The sequence below is a fragment of the Haemaphysalis longicornis genome, unplaced genomic scaffold, assembly GCF_048455015.1.
Source record: "Haemaphysalis longicornis isolate Haplotype H1 unplaced genomic scaffold, Haemaphysalis longicornis Haplotype H1 scaffold_1, whole genome shotgun sequence".
NCBI lineage: Eukaryota > Metazoa > Arthropoda > Arachnida > Ixodida > Ixodidae > Haemaphysalis > Haemaphysalis longicornis.
The window spans coordinates 272216130-272233008 of NW_027526203.1; the positions used below are offsets into that span (position 1 = coordinate 272216130).

At 51.8% G+C, this 16879-nt stretch overlaps 1 protein-coding gene across 3 annotated transcripts in view; it reads left to right on the forward strand.

Annotated features, from left to right (window-relative positions):
• Positions 1-16879, forward strand: part of LOC144145842 (protein spitz-like) — a 177136-nt gene that overhangs the window by 62460 nt on the left and 97797 nt on the right. The window lies entirely within an intron of this gene.

The window sequence follows — 16879 nt, forward strand, 5'->3', positions numbered from 1 at the left end:
CTAATCGTTCGTCCCCTCGCAGTTAGTCCCCAAAGGGACTAATGATTGTGGCAGAGGCCGTTAGTCCCCGAAAGGACGAACTTTTAGTCCTTTTTGCCTAAGAGTGTAGGTTGCTGACCCAGTCCGTAGTTGCTTTCATTTACCTCGTCTGCCTTCGACACAATTTTTAATGCTAGTTTCTGTTTTTGCTGTCGAAAAAACCAATACAACGTGTATTGTTAATTAAAAAGACGCTTGTACTGTTGGTTGTGTACCCATATAATTTGCCTCACATGTGCCTTAGATGTCTTTTACAGCTGAATAATCTGGGCATGTATGAGCCATACCGGCAGTTTTATCGGTTTGGAACGGTCCTGTCCATATATATACTTCGTGTCCAAGCGATTCTTTCACTTTGGCTGGGCGGCTGAATCTAGTGAGACGGGCGGACGGACCGACATTCTCGTGTTTAGGTAGCCGCCCAAGAAAGATATCTAAAAAAGGTTCGTTATCATTGTCGTCTTCCTCCGCCTGGGATTGGTGAAGAAGCTAAATCGTCGTTGCCGTCGTCCCCTTTGTCGACGTGGGATTGGCCAAGATATAGGTTATCGCTGTCGTCGTCTTCTCAAGCTAACGGTAATAATAGTAAGACATTGTGTCGTTTTCTTCACTTGTTTTTTTTTTTTTTTTAAGACGAATGTGTGCCTTGGGCTTGGTATGTCTGTCCGTTCCCACAGCCAGTTGAAATTCGGCAGTCGCTGGTGGGTCACTGAATCACTGGGGCTGTCACTGAACCAGCAGTGACATCACCTCCCCTTCCCAGTAACTCAATAGTGATCCACTGGTAAGTTGTTGTCGGGTCACTGGGGACGTACCAGTGTCGTTGGTGAACGGTGCACAAAAGCACCTGCCACCGAGCATGCGGCACCCACTCGCTTTGGTGCTCACGAGGCAACAAATTGGAACTGTGTGTTAAAGGGGCCCTGAAAGGCGTTTTGAGCACACTAAATGAACTAGCGCAATCGTTAGATTGGGTCGTCAACGTCATCTGTGCCAAGTATTACTCTTTTACGCGCAGCGGAAAGCTCACACTTTTGTTGCAAAGTTTGTCGCTTTTTTCTCACCCTTTCCTTCGTGTTTTTGGACGCCGCCATCTTCACATGTCTACATCATCGATTCCCAGATGTTCGTCATGAGCTAGAAATCCTGCTATTGGGCGGCTTTTTCACGCACTTCCGGCAAAGAGATGAGTCGTCTGCTCAGCGTCGGCTCGCCGGCTGATCTGCCGGCGGAGTGCCGGAGTGCTTGGACATTTTACGGCAAACGAAACAAGTGTAAACAAACGTTTAACCGTTTGTATTAAATGCAGCACGGCCATAACACGACATGGATATTCCCTTACCTGAGTACGTTCCGTAAAGAAAGCGTTGAAGACCCGTGGCACTTCTTTCGTGCAATCGCAGAGAACGCCCTGAGCCGAATGCCCGGGTTTGACGCATACATTTTATTCTACTTCAAAATAATCCAGAGATGGGTTTCGAACGAACACAACGTCACAACATGCGTTGCAAGTCTGAACCGCGATTGAAAGACGATGGGTTGCCTCCTCCTGCCCGTCGTAAATTCGGCACTCACCTCGCGCGCGGTTTGCGGGGACGAACAGCAAGTCACTTAACTCCGGCGCACAAGCCGAGATGGCTTTTAGCCACGCACACTGCACATACCCCATGCGAAGTTGAGTCGTACGTCGCTCGAGAAAGATAACCCAGACCATGGGAAGCACTATCCACCCGCAGAAGCACAACGTCGCATTGCATCGATTGCATCGCGAAACAAAGACGTCCACAACACACACACACCATCGCCTCCTGTAATGTCAAACGCATCTCGCACTTCCCAATGGGAGTGGGTGGTACGCCTGCAGTGCCCACATGTCGCGAGGTGGGGCCCCGAGCTGAACCGGGAACACGCAACCGTAACTGAGTTCTACAGTGGCTTGTGCCTTGTTGTCAAGGCAACCGATGTTTGAGATTCTCAAAGAAGTGGCGCTCGCTCCAGCGCTAGAAAGCTCAGAGCCGCGGTGGAGCATGCTTTGCCAACGTTGCCGCTCTCCACCACGCGTCGCCCCAAGCTGAACTGGTCACATGATTGAAGGGTTTTGTGCACGGGTTCTGTATCGATTTAAAATGTCTTTTTCACATGCCGCCGGCAGGAATTACGACCGCCGCAAAATAAGACCCGGCACCAGCGGGGCCACATCTGATACGGCACTTTTTGGATAAACAGTGTCGGTGCATCAAAGGGAACGAGCGCACGATCTTCCCCCTACGGCTGCGAGTTCGCCGCCGATAAAAAGTCACGTGCCACCGATAGCAACTGCACCAACGAACACCGCGAAAGGGCAAGGCCAGGCCGCCGCACACATGCGGCCAGATTTTTCGTTCGGTTTTCCAGCCTTGAGCGAAGTGCGGGATTCATGGTGTCAACAAAGCTTGCCCGTAGCAGACGACAGTAGCAGCGCAATAGCGGAAGTACGTCACCGCTGCGGAGCGCAGCATCATGGGAGGCAAAGCTCGCGCGCCGTCAACAGCGGAGAGTAAGTCGAAAGGAGGAGGAAACGCGGAGCGACGATAATGCGCGGTTTTTGATTTACGATTTCTCAGCTAATACTCATCGCTTTAACAAAATTCTTGCGGGAGGAGATTGCAAATACATTGCTTTATTTGGGTACATGTACATCCATGCATCGGCGGAAGGTATTTCAGGACCCCTTTAATTGTTTAGTAGTCCGCCAAATACGAAATAGAAGGCGGAAATAAAGAGTGGCGGCGTTACCTGGCAGCGGCAAACACCGCACCTTCTTTCGGCGTCATTGGCACCGAAACAGGCATATCTGGAATCTTGTTCCCTCTTGTGAGGTGCTTTAAATTTGTAAAATCAACTAAGCCCATCTTCGAAAACGGCCGTTTGTTCTCAAGGCGTGCACGGGTTCCATGTCATTGAACCCTGGCCACTGCTGCCGCGCTTCGATAGGGTTGAAATGCGCCAATGGTCCTCTGCTGGAACTGTATTGCACCTTAACAGATCTCTGGGGGCCGAGGTTAACTGTATCTTTCATTATAGCATATATATCATCTGCCTCATCCCATTGTTTCTTTGGTGGATATGACACTCTAAATTTCAACTTTTTTTTTTTTTTTTTCATGTAATAGCGGCACAGGATGAATGCAAAGAAACAAGCTGGCCAGTTACAATGGCCGGTTTCTGTTACAGTGCTAATCGGTCAAAATTTCCGCCAGCTCTTCGGGAGGGGAGTTCAGAGTGCGGAGTGAAAATATAAGTTGCTGTGCGTAGCTTGCCGTGCTTAGTGCGCCCAAATCTTCCCTTTGCATGTGACAATGTTGATGAAGCATGCTTCGCAGCTCATCTAACCTAACTCACGGAACCGCGGGCACTGCCACTGTCAGGAAGCACGCGCAACGTAACACTCGAAAAAGCGGAGATCGAGAAGAGAGCGGCGAAAACGGGCTTGTGTGCTGTTGTCTTTGCGGCCGCGTAGCTGCGTAATAAGAATGCAACTCTCGGGGAGGCTGCATACCGAGACAAGGAGGAGAAGAAGGGGAAAAAAAGAGCAGAGAATAAGGCCGCTTCGGTAGGGGAACAAAGAGGAGGACGGCGCAAAGAGCGTCGAGTCGTGCTTTCCTGCAGAGGACAACGCGACGCCGCAAGCGCACTGTGCACGCCGCTGCGTGCATGTGCGCGTGCAGCGCTCGTTGCCAGGTGACGTAAACGGTGTCAGGGTCGTGACGGCGGCGACCCGAGGCCCGGCGGCCGTGCCATCGCTGCGGGTCGGGGCTTCCCTTCCCCCACCCGAGCGCGGTGTCCGAGCGCAGTTCGCTGCACGGAACACGCGCACCCCGGATCCATTCCGAGGAGACAGGGGCCGTTTTATTACCGCGCTCCGACGAAGCTTGCTTTCTTCATTGGACCGCCGGCTGTCGAACACTTTAAACGGGGACGTCCTCTCCACGTGCCATTGTGCGCCGAAGAACGCTGCTCCAAGAAATGTCTTTTCACGCGGTCTCAACTCGGCCCGCCCTAGCTATTGCACAGAAGTGTGGCGGCTTGATGTGCACGGCGGCAGCGTGCATCGCTGCATGGCTGCACGAGCTCGCAGTTTGCGGCAAACCAGAGCACCAGGGGAAACGGTCGAGCACGGCGATTTGCACTCGTCGCCGTGCGACTTGGGAAAAGGTGTGCGAGCTTCTAGCACGGTGAGCGAAGGAGACTCGCTTGCGTCTTCCTTCTCGACATACCGGGTCCGTCCCGTCCAAAGTCGGGGCACTGGTGGAAGAGGGCCCCGCTACCAACTCACGCGCACACCTGTCAAGTGCAGCTTTCGGCAAGGTCTTTGCACGAAGCGATTTGAGTGCGAAAAATCGGCTTCTGCAGTCCAAAAGCGAGTGTCATAGAGCATTTGAAACGGTATACGAATTCGACTGCAAACATTGGCGATGCTCATGAAAAGCGCTCGCTGTTTTATTGTTGTTTTTTTTTTTTTTGGGTGGGGGGGGGGGGGGGGGCTGTGAGTTGCGCAACCTTCAGCTGTTATGGTGGGCTGGAGCTGGACATCTTTAATGGTTACCTCGATCTCGCACCTTGCTCAGGGAATGTTCGGTGATTTTTGGCATGCCTCAGCCATTGTTTGGCGCTCTCGAGCACTATCATAGGAACACATAATTGTCTCACATTTGTTCCTTTCTACTTGCAACTTTTCAGTGTTACAGCGGGCATACGTCATAATGCCGGCTTAATTTCCAGAGTTTACTACGTGGAAAATCGGAAATTAGAGGCCTGCTCGCAAAATCCCGTTGTGAAACTCAGACTGTACTTTCTGCACGAGTCGTTTACAAGAAACCGTGAAGTTGCTGCCATGAGTACAAAGACGAGGCTTTTTGTGGTAGGGCCGGGAAATACAGAGTATCTGCGGGCAACAAATCAGGTGGCTTCTTATCCGACCTTTGTAAGCACCGCGGATGCCACACGTCCATTAGGCACGCAAAGTTTGACATAGTGAGCATATCTATCACCAACCCTTAGTGATGATGATGGTGATTGGCTTTAATGGCGCAAAACCAACAAATTAAAATGAACTAATAAAACTGCAGTGTGAAGTGCAACTAAAGGCGGGCAGGTAAAGTAAAAGGGAAATGATTTAAAAGACAAATAAGATGTCCGGTGTATAAGGTCAGGTTGTGATTGTGTGTTATATGAAATGAGCTGTAAAAACCCGCTGAATCAAGTATAAGGTCATCGGTGGAAAGGAAGAAGGCAGGAGCGATGACAGCGGCAGGCAGGCGTTGCTGCGAGATCGGTGAAGGGAAAGCAGGGTGCGAACGAGCAGGTGCGAGAAATGTGCGCGCACTGTTTCCTCCGCACTTCTTGCATCTAGATGGCGCTCTCTTCGGCAGTGCCCGCTCGGCGGTAAGGTGTAGCAGGTCTAGCTCGTCAGCGGTGTGTTTGAAAAACGGGTTGTACAGTGTGGGAAACGACGCGACAACGTGGAGTTCGGGCCTGGGCAGCCGATGGCGATTGCTTGGTTGATTTATAAGTTTATTAAATACGATAGTTTTCTGTCTGTCTGTCTGTCTGTCTGTCTGTCTGTCTGTCTGTCTGTCTGTCTGTCTGTCTGTCTGTCTGTCTGTCTGTCTGTCTGTCTGTCTGTCTGTCTGTCTGTCTGTCTGTGACTCGATTCGGCCACCCGGCCAAGGTGAAACGAAGTCTGCCCAATAGTCTTATATACTCACAGCCAAATTTAATTGTCTGTCCGTTTATATGTTCATACTTGTCAACATTGTTGAACAAGAACAAGACATTACGCAAATAAAAGACAGAAAATTAATAGACAAGGGACATTTACTCAGTTTCTTTATTTAAAAAAAATCATAGATGCTCGCAGGCGTGAAGCAGCTCCTCGAAGCATCCGCAGAGTCGTCTGCTGGCGTCGAATGGTAATGTCGCTGTTAAAGGTACGCCTCTGCCTGACCGTAACTGCTGCGGCTCAATCGCCGAGCCGACCGCGTTGCTAGTGTCGGTGAGAGAGAGCGCAGGTGGAGCGAGTTTAGGGAGCACCGTTGCTATGGTGACGCGCGGAGTCATGTGAAATCGCCGATGGAGCTCGTGCCTTACGGGATGCGTCGTTGGTATGCCAGCGCGTTGGTGCCGTACAATCAGTTGCGACGGCGCCGGGTGAGAGATTCGCTGACGAGGAGAAACGTGAGCGGAAACGGACTCGTGACAGAGAAAGAGACGAAAGGATCTCGCAGCAATCACACGAGATAAGGAGACCTCAACACTTCGTGGACATGACCCAGAAGTGTTGCACAGAGAAACGGAAGCCCAACGTGGGCATCGACCAGCAAAGCTGGTGCAGGAATCATCGCCGTAATATCATCATGATGTCGACGTCAAGTCGTCGAAACGTCCCTACGAGGCACGTATATATCGTCCCATGTCATGGGAGGGTGACTGCATCTGCCCTGGTTTGGCGCCTTATTGGAGTGAAATAGTCGTGGGCCGTTCTTTGTTGTTGCTGTTGCCCCCCCCCCCCCCCCCATTCCCCACGTACTGACTTTCTACCGTGTTCACTGGGCTCCTGTCCTTACAATTCATTCTTTCTTTCTTTGCTCTTACCACCTGTAACATGTATTTCGTTTTTATTGTTTATCCTTAATTATGAAGTGACAGAGAATGAGCGGAATGTCTTGCTTCCTCCATCTATTCTGGGTTTTTGTGTCACTTGCATCTGGTTTTCTTTCTGAGTTCCTGTGCCGCTAAGTTCTTTTCTTTTTTCTTCTTTACTTTCAGAAGGGGTCCTTCTTTTCCAACTTACAAAGTACTACTACTTTCAATTCGCCTTTTCCTTTCCCGCTTCTCGGCTTGCTTACGCATGGGTCGAAGTACCAGTTTCACGGGGGAAAGAAGACCAGTTTTGATAAATGTATCAGTTCTGTGCGCAGTGCCTCGATGTCGCGTACAGCTTTCAACTTTTGTTCTAGCGCAAGGGACCGTCGGCGTAGAAGTGACAAAAAAAAAAAAAAAAAGCTGGCGACACTACAGGCTGCCCATAGGAGGAAAGGAGGAGAAGGCACCCATTACAATTCTCTCTCTCGCACACACCTGCTCGCCGACGGCGTGCAAGAGTCTCGCGTGTCCGGGTTTTGGAACACGCATCGGCCGCTGTGTGCTCAGCGGCGAGTGCTGGAAAGGGAATCCGCGCGGCTGTGATCTGGAAAGACGCGTCGCATCGGAGCAGTATATGATGCCGCCGGTGATGTACATTGTGCCCATTTACAAAGAAACGCTCAAGGTTCCTGCGAGACTGCAGACAGCGCGGGAGGATAAGCGCGCTGCCGAATCCTGGGGTGGCAAAATGGAGGGACAGTGCCTGCCTTCCCCTTTCTTCGTGCGCATCTTCCTATTTTCTTCCGGTGACATCATGGTCCACCATTGCCGCGTTGTTTCCGGGGTGGTAGCATAATGTTGGGAGAGTAGCCGGTGCAAGCCGGTAGAAGATATTAGCACTAAAGAAGGAAAAACCTTTCAGGACCGTAGACAGAGGGCTCCCTGTTTCTGGAAGCGGGAAGGGCCTCCTCGGACCGCTACCTTTCCGTTTCTCGCTCGGGCGTGATGCTGCGTGGTGCGATTATCCGGGCAACGACACCGGCCCTCGCGGGCATATACAAACACACCCACGGGCTCTGTGTGTGCGCAGCTGATCGGAGAAGTCCCCGGTCGTCTCTGTTCCATCGTTTCTATTTGCATTTTGCTTAGCGCACTTCTTTTTGCCCGCAGTCCCACGCAATGCGAAAGTTCCCGCCGTATCGTAATGCTCGCAGACGCACCTCTCATGCGTCGAAGTCATTGCCTGCGCGCTCGGCCTCGTGCGCTTGTCGATCCTCTGGGAGAACCATTCACACACAACGCCGGTTAAACAACTGATCCGACCAACTAAACGAAGTCTTTTTTTTTTTTCTCTCTTTCGCCCTTATTTGGCGTACGTCTGCAAGATTGGCCGCAAAAATCTGTTTTTGTGTATACTTCACGACCAAATTACATGTTTCAGCTATGCGTAGTCTATGTGTAGTCATCGTTATAAACTGGTTTGGCCTAAATGAGAAAAAAAATCAGGTACAAATAATAAACTCAGCTTACGCAGCATTAAACGTGGGTAGAAGTCACTCGGAGAAATGGAGGTAATTACGGTGATAGGGAATGCGTTCTCACTCGTTTTACTTTTTTTTTTTCAGAAAATGAATTTAAACAACAATGGGCGCAGCTTGCACGCGTGGTGCAAGGCTACAGAAACGACAGAGCCCCTATCCCTTCGTCGGAGACCCGGTTGTTGCACCTCCTGTAGTTGTAGCTTTCTAACAACAACAGAACACCCGGTGGAGGCATGTGTCATGTGCCCATATATGGCCTGTGGCAGATGCTCACCGGATATTTAGTAAGACACTGACTGGCGTTGCCATTGGCATCGGTATCGGTGCTCCAAAGATGCCTCAGATGAAGCCTTTTGCTGCTCCCTCCGGCTCCGAATCACTGAGCTGCATGCTATTCAGTTAGTCTCCGCGAGTGTCTCAGTGTTGTTCTTTTGGTGCATGGGTGCCCTTGCGCAGCACCCGCTCACGGCCTCCTCGCGGTTCAGAACCGAATTGCTTCGGTTGCCACCAGAGCTCCATTCATGGGTGCGCGCTGGCTTCGGTGGAAATGGCGCGGACGATCCTTCCTTCGCTCCCATCTTGGCGGAGCAGTGATAGAGACGTCACGGCAGGCCTCCTTCAATCGACGCTGTCATCGGCCGCATTTGGATGGCGGAAAAGGTGCCAGGCTTCAGTGCCCGCGTAAGGAAACGGAAGAGAGCGACGGTCCACGCCGCGGCACTTCCTTCCCGCCGCCTTGTGTAGCTTCCTTCCGGAAGGGCCGACACTGGCCTGTCGTGAAAGGGGAGGAGGGCGCCTTGTACAAAGGTGGCGTCGCAACACATTAGAGGCGTGCAGTTAGTAAGTGGCGCTGTTGCCAAGCGCGGAGTGGAGCGCTCGCCGAGATAATCACCTCTACTTTTTCATTTGGCATGGTGGTTCACCGAGCCGACATGTTTATCGTATCCGTTTGTCTTCAGTATAAGATCAAACTTTTCTCTCCAGTCTTGATGGCATCATTGATAGCGCAGATGGACACAATGTAACCGACTGGTTGTCGCGCAGCGCGGGCTTTCATCATGGCAGGCGTCGTTTTAGCGGCCACTTTCAGTGGTCTGGGTGAGGTATTCCCATAGCTCCGTAGGGCAGCATTGTTTTGAGCGAAGTAGTGGATGGTTGCCGTCAGTACGCTACACTGTCCAGATTTCCGCTGATCCCCTTTTCATCCCCCCCCCCCTTTGCTGGAAAGCACCTTACTGTTCAGTATCCCCCACCAACTTTACTTTAGTCAAATTCAGGGCCAAACGTACGTTAAATAATTGGGTTCATTGCTGTGGCTTTGCCCAACGCTAGTGATACGATGTTCATTTCGCAATCCATGGCGAAGAAGTTGAGTCAAATCCTATGGTCGGAATGGCATTGAGGGAGCTACCAAGGCCTTGGCTGGTTCTTTCAAATCGAACAAGGTTGTATTTTGTCTGCTTAGCCCATTTAAGGCTCCATCGTGTCAGTTGTTACACTTCGATTAATTAATTAAAGCTCTGTGCCTGGGCGTTCTTTAGAGCCGTCGCGACCTGTTATCTGGACTCCTACCAAAGCGTAATACGCAAAAGCCCATCCTCGGTGTGATTGACTGGTGGTGGCTAGTTTTGTATAGTAACGCATTGTCGTAGTGAGTACTTTTGTCGACCCAACATGTCTGGGGAGCCACGTTATGTGATCGTTGTTAGCAGGCGGGGATTATGACGTGGCAGAAAGAGAAGATCGGTTGTCAGGTGTGAGGTCAGCGTTCCCTCGGATAGCCTCGGATGTTCCTCCGGTTGTTGCCCCTCCACCCCTCTGCTGTATACCACCAGCGCCACTAGCGTGCATGTGCACTTCGGTGGGACGACCACCCGACGGAGACCATCTGCGAGGCGAACGACCCGTGGTGCTTGAGAAGCGTGGTCGGTATCGTTCGCGCCGCCGGGATACTTGATAAGCAAATGGTTCTTTTTCACCTCCGATGGTTTTTCCTTTCGGCGCCGACCAAGAACGAGGGGTCAAGGAGCGCCGCGCGCGGAGCAAACACTGGCGCCATTATTATACGCGCCAAATTCTCCTGCTTGAGGCGTCTGGCTCGTATACCGAGGGCTGCGTTGAGACTTCCGCGCGTTGCCGATCGCGGCTGTAGCCCCTTGAAATAAACCATCGGCTATTAGGCGATCTTGACCATTTTTGCTGCTCCAACTGTGTTGTGTAGTTGGCGGGTGAGGGGGATATTCCGAATAAGCTAATATTGAGTGACATTCAGACTCCGCTGCGTGACGGGCACCGACGTACTGTTTAATCAGCGGACGGGTAAGCGATCCAGCGTGGCGTTCGCGAGGGCGGAAGTCGTTTGCGGCGCCTTCTAGCTTCCCATTTCAACTACGGCCGCTCTTTCTGGCGCCGCGAAAGAAATAAGCGCAGCGTGAGACCTTGTTTCCAGCGTGCTTTGAAAAGGTGATCTTGAGGAGTCGCCGCTAAAGCGTCTGTCTTTGTGCGTCCCAGTCGTCTGCTGTGGAATGCGATGACGTACAATCTGAACGTTGCCTTCACATTGTGTTTCTACAAATTCGCTGGCTGGCTTTCACGACGACGACAGATGGAAACAAAGCACGAAAGGGGGGGGGGGGGGGGGTGCACACGCGCACTAACCGTGAGCAGCTTTATCAAACAGTTTTACTGCACATTGTTGGGTGTTCACAATATTAAACGCATACACATGTTCTGCAAACTACACACTGCAGCCTTTTGATAAATTTGGTGAAATTCTATGAGCTAGCGCCACAGTTTTTGTGGTGACGTAATGGCTGGCGCGTATCTCACCTTACCCAGGTCAGGCGAGATAGTATCCACAAGCGTGGCAGTTATTTTCGTCTTGACATCTTTTTGGGGCGAGCATGTCAGCACTTGGGAAATTCCGTGCCGTGATACTTTTTAAACGGCTGGCAGATCAAAGCCGACGGGCACTGTGCGATTTTGAGGTTGAATTAATTTAAACGGAACTGGACGCGCTGGCCGTCCGGTTGAGGTGATCTCTCCGGACATCGTGGGGAAAAAAAATCGTGGAATTCTGATGCAGAACCCCCTAGTAACAGTGCGCGAGATTGCTGATACCTTGTGCATCTCAACTGAAAGAGTGCGCGTACTTCTGCTCGAAAAAAGATGTGTGCGTGATGCATGCCGCGATTCAGGGCCGTATCCGGAATTTTTTTTTTTTTTTTGGGGGGGGGGAGGGGGGGGAAGGAGGGGGGTCGGACCCCCCCCCCCCCCTTCCATTTCGGCTACATTCCTGGCTGTGGGCTGTGATAACGCAAAAAAAAAAAAAGAGGTTTCGATGCAGTGTCTCGAGATGCCTGATCCCAATCCGCAAGACTTTTCGCGTCGATGCGGAACGGTGGGCGAAACGCGGATTCACCGCTACACATATCCGATTCAAAGGAACCGTGAAAGCCAGGTGACAGCAGGCAAAATAAAGCAAAGTCCACTTATTCGGCAGGGAAGGAAGCGGAAGGGGGCGGCCAGAGCAAGGCGTTGTGGACTAGTATTTGCAGATTGGCAGAACGATTACAGGTGAGCATTATGCGGCGTTTTCGGGCTTTGAAAGAACTGAGAAGAAAAACGGCCCGAAGTCTGCGTTGTCACACGTGGCATTAGCAGAGATGCAAGTGTGAGAAAATAAGTTGGCGAGGAAGACTAGCTAAACGGAGTAGCTGTGCTGTATTAAGGTGATGAGCTTCGGAGATTCCAAGCAAAATGTGTTTCGTCACGAAGCCTGAAGGGTAATCAAAGGCAGCGCTTTTTAAACTAGCTTCCTTATCAATAGTAATCAGGGGCATGCGCATTACAGCGACGAGTTACGACTCTCACCCATGAGCCATTTCTTTACAGTAATCTCTCGTTAAATTGAAGTCTTAAAATCAGCTGAAAATTTCGAGATAAGCGGAGTTTCGTGTTAAGCGAAATGCCGAAAACTTGAGGCCAGGTCACTGAAATAAGAGCTAGTGCTGGTAACAAAAGCTCCACTGCACAGGGGAGCTGTCGTGAGAAGGCAAAATAATTCGCAGGAAAAACGAATTTTTGCTATTGCGGGTGAAAGATGTGCGTGATGCTCACCCGTTTCACGTTCGCATCTGGTCCCACAAATGCGTTTTCGAGCTGCGCAATGCGGGACATCAATTGCTGGTCGCCACAGCTCCATTCTACCTTGTTGCGAAGCAGGCACAGCTTATGTTTTTTTTTTTTTTTTTTTGCCGTTGTAGGCACTTCTCGAGGCTGGATCCTCGTCGTCTGCATGATCAGCTCATTCGTCCACAGCAATATCGACGATGTGGGCGTCGGGCAGCATTTCGGTAACGGGGACATCGGCCTCGTACAGCGCGTACTCCGTGTAAATTTGCCGTTCACGACTCCGTTAGGCTGGTAGTGGGAGCTAACTAAGCGTTCGAACTGAGACCGTATCAGCTGCCTGTAGCGGACTTTGCCTTGTGTCCTCTCTCTCAACATTTCGAGATATCCGTGGTCCCCCAAAAAAAGCGTTTCGAGATAAAGGGGGGCAAATACATAGCGCCTATGGGAGGTCAATGCATGGCGAGAAAAAGTTTCGACTTTCCGATAATTTGAGATATCCGAGTTCGAGTTCACCAGGGATTACTGTATTTAATTTCTGGATCCCGCTCTTTGTCCGTAAGGGTTTAACAGCGAGCGGCGTAAGGTCGGTGTTCCATTTCGACCACTGGCGGGCCTATTTCTTTTTCCGACAGTCTATTCATTTCGTAACTACCAAGTCGCCACACTGCCAACTCGCTTATATGGTGCTTCTGTGCGTGCGACACCGCATTCTCAATAAACAAAACAAAACAACCCGCGGTTCCACTTCCAATAGCTCTTGTATCGACGGTGGTCCTGTTGGAAATCCATGCTAGAGAACACGGTAGTTGTAAGATATCGTTGCGTTTGATTTGTGCGTTGCTATTTCATTCCTGGTGGCGAGCTGAAGTGCGTTAACACGGAAAAGCTGCTTTACCGAGGCGGGGCCTTGTTTTTGCCGTGTCCGGAATCGCGTGTAGATGTGCCCCATGAAGTAAACGGAGCACGGCTTCGTGAAATTAGAATAATTTCTATTTTAGGTGGCTGCCGGCATAAATGGAATATGCGGGGCCCGATTTTATTTTAGAATGACTTTCTTAAAAAATCACTTAGAGGTTGCTGGCTAGAGACATGGCGGATAAATCCCCTCAAGATCTCCAACCCGTGCTCCGTTTACTTTTTGGGGCACCTGTACGTGCAGTCGTGGGCGGTCCTTGCTTGGGCGGGCATGGTCATGTCGACCCAGTCTCGTCTTGGTAAAAGAGCATCGTTAGCGGTGTTAGAAAAAGGTCAGATTCGTTTACATAATTGCTAAGCTTCCTCTGGTCTCCATAAACTCGTCTGCAGCGCATATACCAGGATGTGTAGTCGCGTTACAGAACCACGGTAGCGAAGCTACACAGCTTGGCTGCTGACGGCGGGGTCCCCGAGACAAGTGTGTATCGGCGAATCCAAACGCCGTGGCGGTGCGCGTCTAGTTGCCGGCCCCCTCGGACCAATCAAACCACGCGTCCATCCTCGTTGCCCAGCCTCGCCTGCCAGGGCTAGAAGGCTGACAGTGCGCGCCCGCAGGAGGAGGGATGGCCGTCGTTCCCGCGCCTTGCACTTGTGGCCCTGTCATTTTCGCCCCCGTTCGTATCTCACTGGCGGTGTTCTTTTCCGGGCCACGATGATGGTTCGTTTTTCGCGACCGGCGGCGCCGGCGGGACGTGAAGACCGCTGGGACGTGAAGAAACGGCCGCGGGGCGATAAGATTGAGAGATTGTTGCTGCCCACCGGGACACGCCTCCCGCTGCGTCTCGGCCGGCAACAAAGGGGCCCGCTTTGATATCGTCATTCAATTGTGTCTTACCGTCTCCACCCCCTCCCCCTGCACCGCTGGCGTGCCCTGTCGATGTTTTGTTTTCTTTCCCGGTCGTCGTGGCTCGCTGGTTCCGTGGGTGCGGGCCCGGAACGTCGGCCATGTTGCCCTCCCGTGTTCCCTTTCTGCACGTTCACCGGCGTTTATATCACGTTCCCCCGCTCGTCGGACGCTGCGTGCGTGTCCTTAGCGGCGTTCGGCCAGCTTCTTCCGCCGTTGTTCTCCCTTTTTGCGCCGCTGCGTTCTGTTCTTTCGGCCGGGCTGTTTGATGTGTCCGCTGCGTGCTCCTCGGCCGCCCCTCCCCCCTCTACCCCCACCGGTGGTCCGCTGTGTTCCTTTCGGGTCACCAACCTTGGGTCACGTGTGCGCGACCGGGGTGGAGGGTCACCCGACCCCGAGCGCAACTTCCCCACCACCGCACTCGCGTGCGCGCACAACGCCCCAACGTGCGCGGCTAATTTCTCCTGGCACTTGCTATCCTCCAAGCCCCCCCTCGCCGCCGCCACCTTTTTACGTAACGGGCTGCTGCGACGTGCCGTGTGTGCGCCTAGGACCCGTCATTTGCGTTTATGAGATACAGGCGGTGCTCTCCGTAACCGATTGTTCTGCGAGTATGTCTGGAAACGAGGCTCGTATGTCGAGGCATCCGAACGCAAGCTTTGGCAGGTTGGTGCTTCCAGAGCTGGGTCTTCCAGAGCTGAGGCGATGCATTTACCATGGCGGGCTTTGCGTTCTCGTCGGCGCTTGTCTTTCTCTGTGCCCTTCAGGTGCCTGTATTCCGATGATGTACACGCAGTGTAATGATGGGAGGTCGTGCGTGCATGCGCGGGGATATCCCTCGTGCATATCCGGCTTGGCAAAGGCTTTAAGGTGGTCGTACAAGCAGTATTTTTCGACGCAGATCTTTGAGTGTTACGAAGTGGGGGGAAGGGTCGACGGGTTTTGTGTGCTCAGCAGTGAAAACAAGTCACTGCACGGACGAAACAGAAGCGAGGGAAGAAGCGCAGTCTTCTCTCGTGCCCGTTCACACTGGCGTGGCCGTCAGTGCAGTGAACGAATGCGAAAACCGGATACGCAGTTCGAAACGACGTCGCAACACCGATAGCCGCCGCTTTTTCGCGAACCGCTGCAAAAGCGTTTTGGCGACGCGATGTAGCAATGGTAAAAGAGTCTGGCCGCTTACAACCTTCGGCGAGAGCTACGTCAAGCACATGTAGCGACGAGTATAAACACGCGAAGCTGCCTTTGTGCGAACACCTCGGTTTTTGCCTCACTGCCCCGAGCAGCGCGGACGTGCTTCTGGTTGCGAAAAACGACGCAAGCGCTTGTTATCGTTCTCTCTTCTACCGTGCGGGCTCTTCGCATCGAAGCATACTCGCCTATATTCCATATTCCTTTTCGCCAGGAGCGCTTGTGACGACCGGCATCCACTTTCTAAGGACACGCCGCACAAACACATGTGGAGCCAAACTGCGCAAAAACAGCCTCCACGGCGCGATTGTTGCAGACTCTTGTAACGTCTCATGAAAGCGTGCATAAACCGTGTAGCTGAGTAGCTGACGGCTGTAATATGTTGCTTACGCAAGTGACACTTCGAAAACAGAGTTACTTCGTTTCTCTTCTCTTGCCTAAATAACACCAAATGTTTGGAAAGCGTTGTTTGAATTCTGAAGCCAGAAACAGTTCGATATAGCCGAAAGACGATTACTTTAACCGGCGAATTTACTGTCGTGTGTTTTGGAAGCAGTTCGTCTATGCTTCGTTATGAAGAAACAAGTAGTTCAAACAGAATTTGATAACATCAGACACTCGCCCCTGTGGGAGCTCAGTGGCTGAGGCGTTGTGATGCTGAGCCCGGGGACGCGAGGATGATCCTGGCCACGGCGCTCGTTTTTCGGATGGAGGCGGAAAACTAGAACTCCTGTGTGTGGAGATTTCGGCGCACGTTGAAGATCAGTTGCCCTCCACTACGGCACGCCTACAAGCTCGACGCGTAGAACTTCGAAATGGGAGAAATGTGGAAGACATGCACGCGTGACACAAGGTTTTTATAACAGCAGCAGTGTCTGTGGAGCGGTACGTATGGTACGTATTCGCACTATCAGATTGACTTCTTGCCCTGTCAAATGGAGGAATTTATGAAAGTATGGCTTAATGCGCTACTCCACGTATGCAAATGTATCAACAAGCATATTTCAGTCGTTGGGGTAATACGCAGTGTTTTCTTGGGCCCGATCAATTCCGACAGTGCACCATTTGATTTAACTGTGGTTACTTTCTTATATCTTATCTCGTGAGTATGTGTTAGGTAGGGAGCGCGTGTAGACGAGGTGGGATGCGTCGGTATTGTAGCATGCTTTTGGCGGGGGGGGGGGGGGGGGGTAGAATATTGGTGTTGCGCATTGTTCCTCAAATACCGGTGCACATCCACGGCATGGACTTCCGTCGCATACAAACTGTTAGTGGCAATCTTACGATGTGTGGTGTGCAGTGCATAGCGCAATATACATATGGGTAGATGAGGGGGGGGGGGGGGGGGGAGCGTTGGCCATTACTACACCTTCCACGTGAGGCGTGCTCCTGGGAAATGTTTCATGAAAAATTGAGCAAGTTACGAGAAAACAGGAAACATCTGCGCATTTAGCTTTCGCGTCGACCTCAAAAGTGGTTCGGGGGAGATTTCGGCACACGCTAAATGATTCCAAGCGGCCTAAATTGAGGC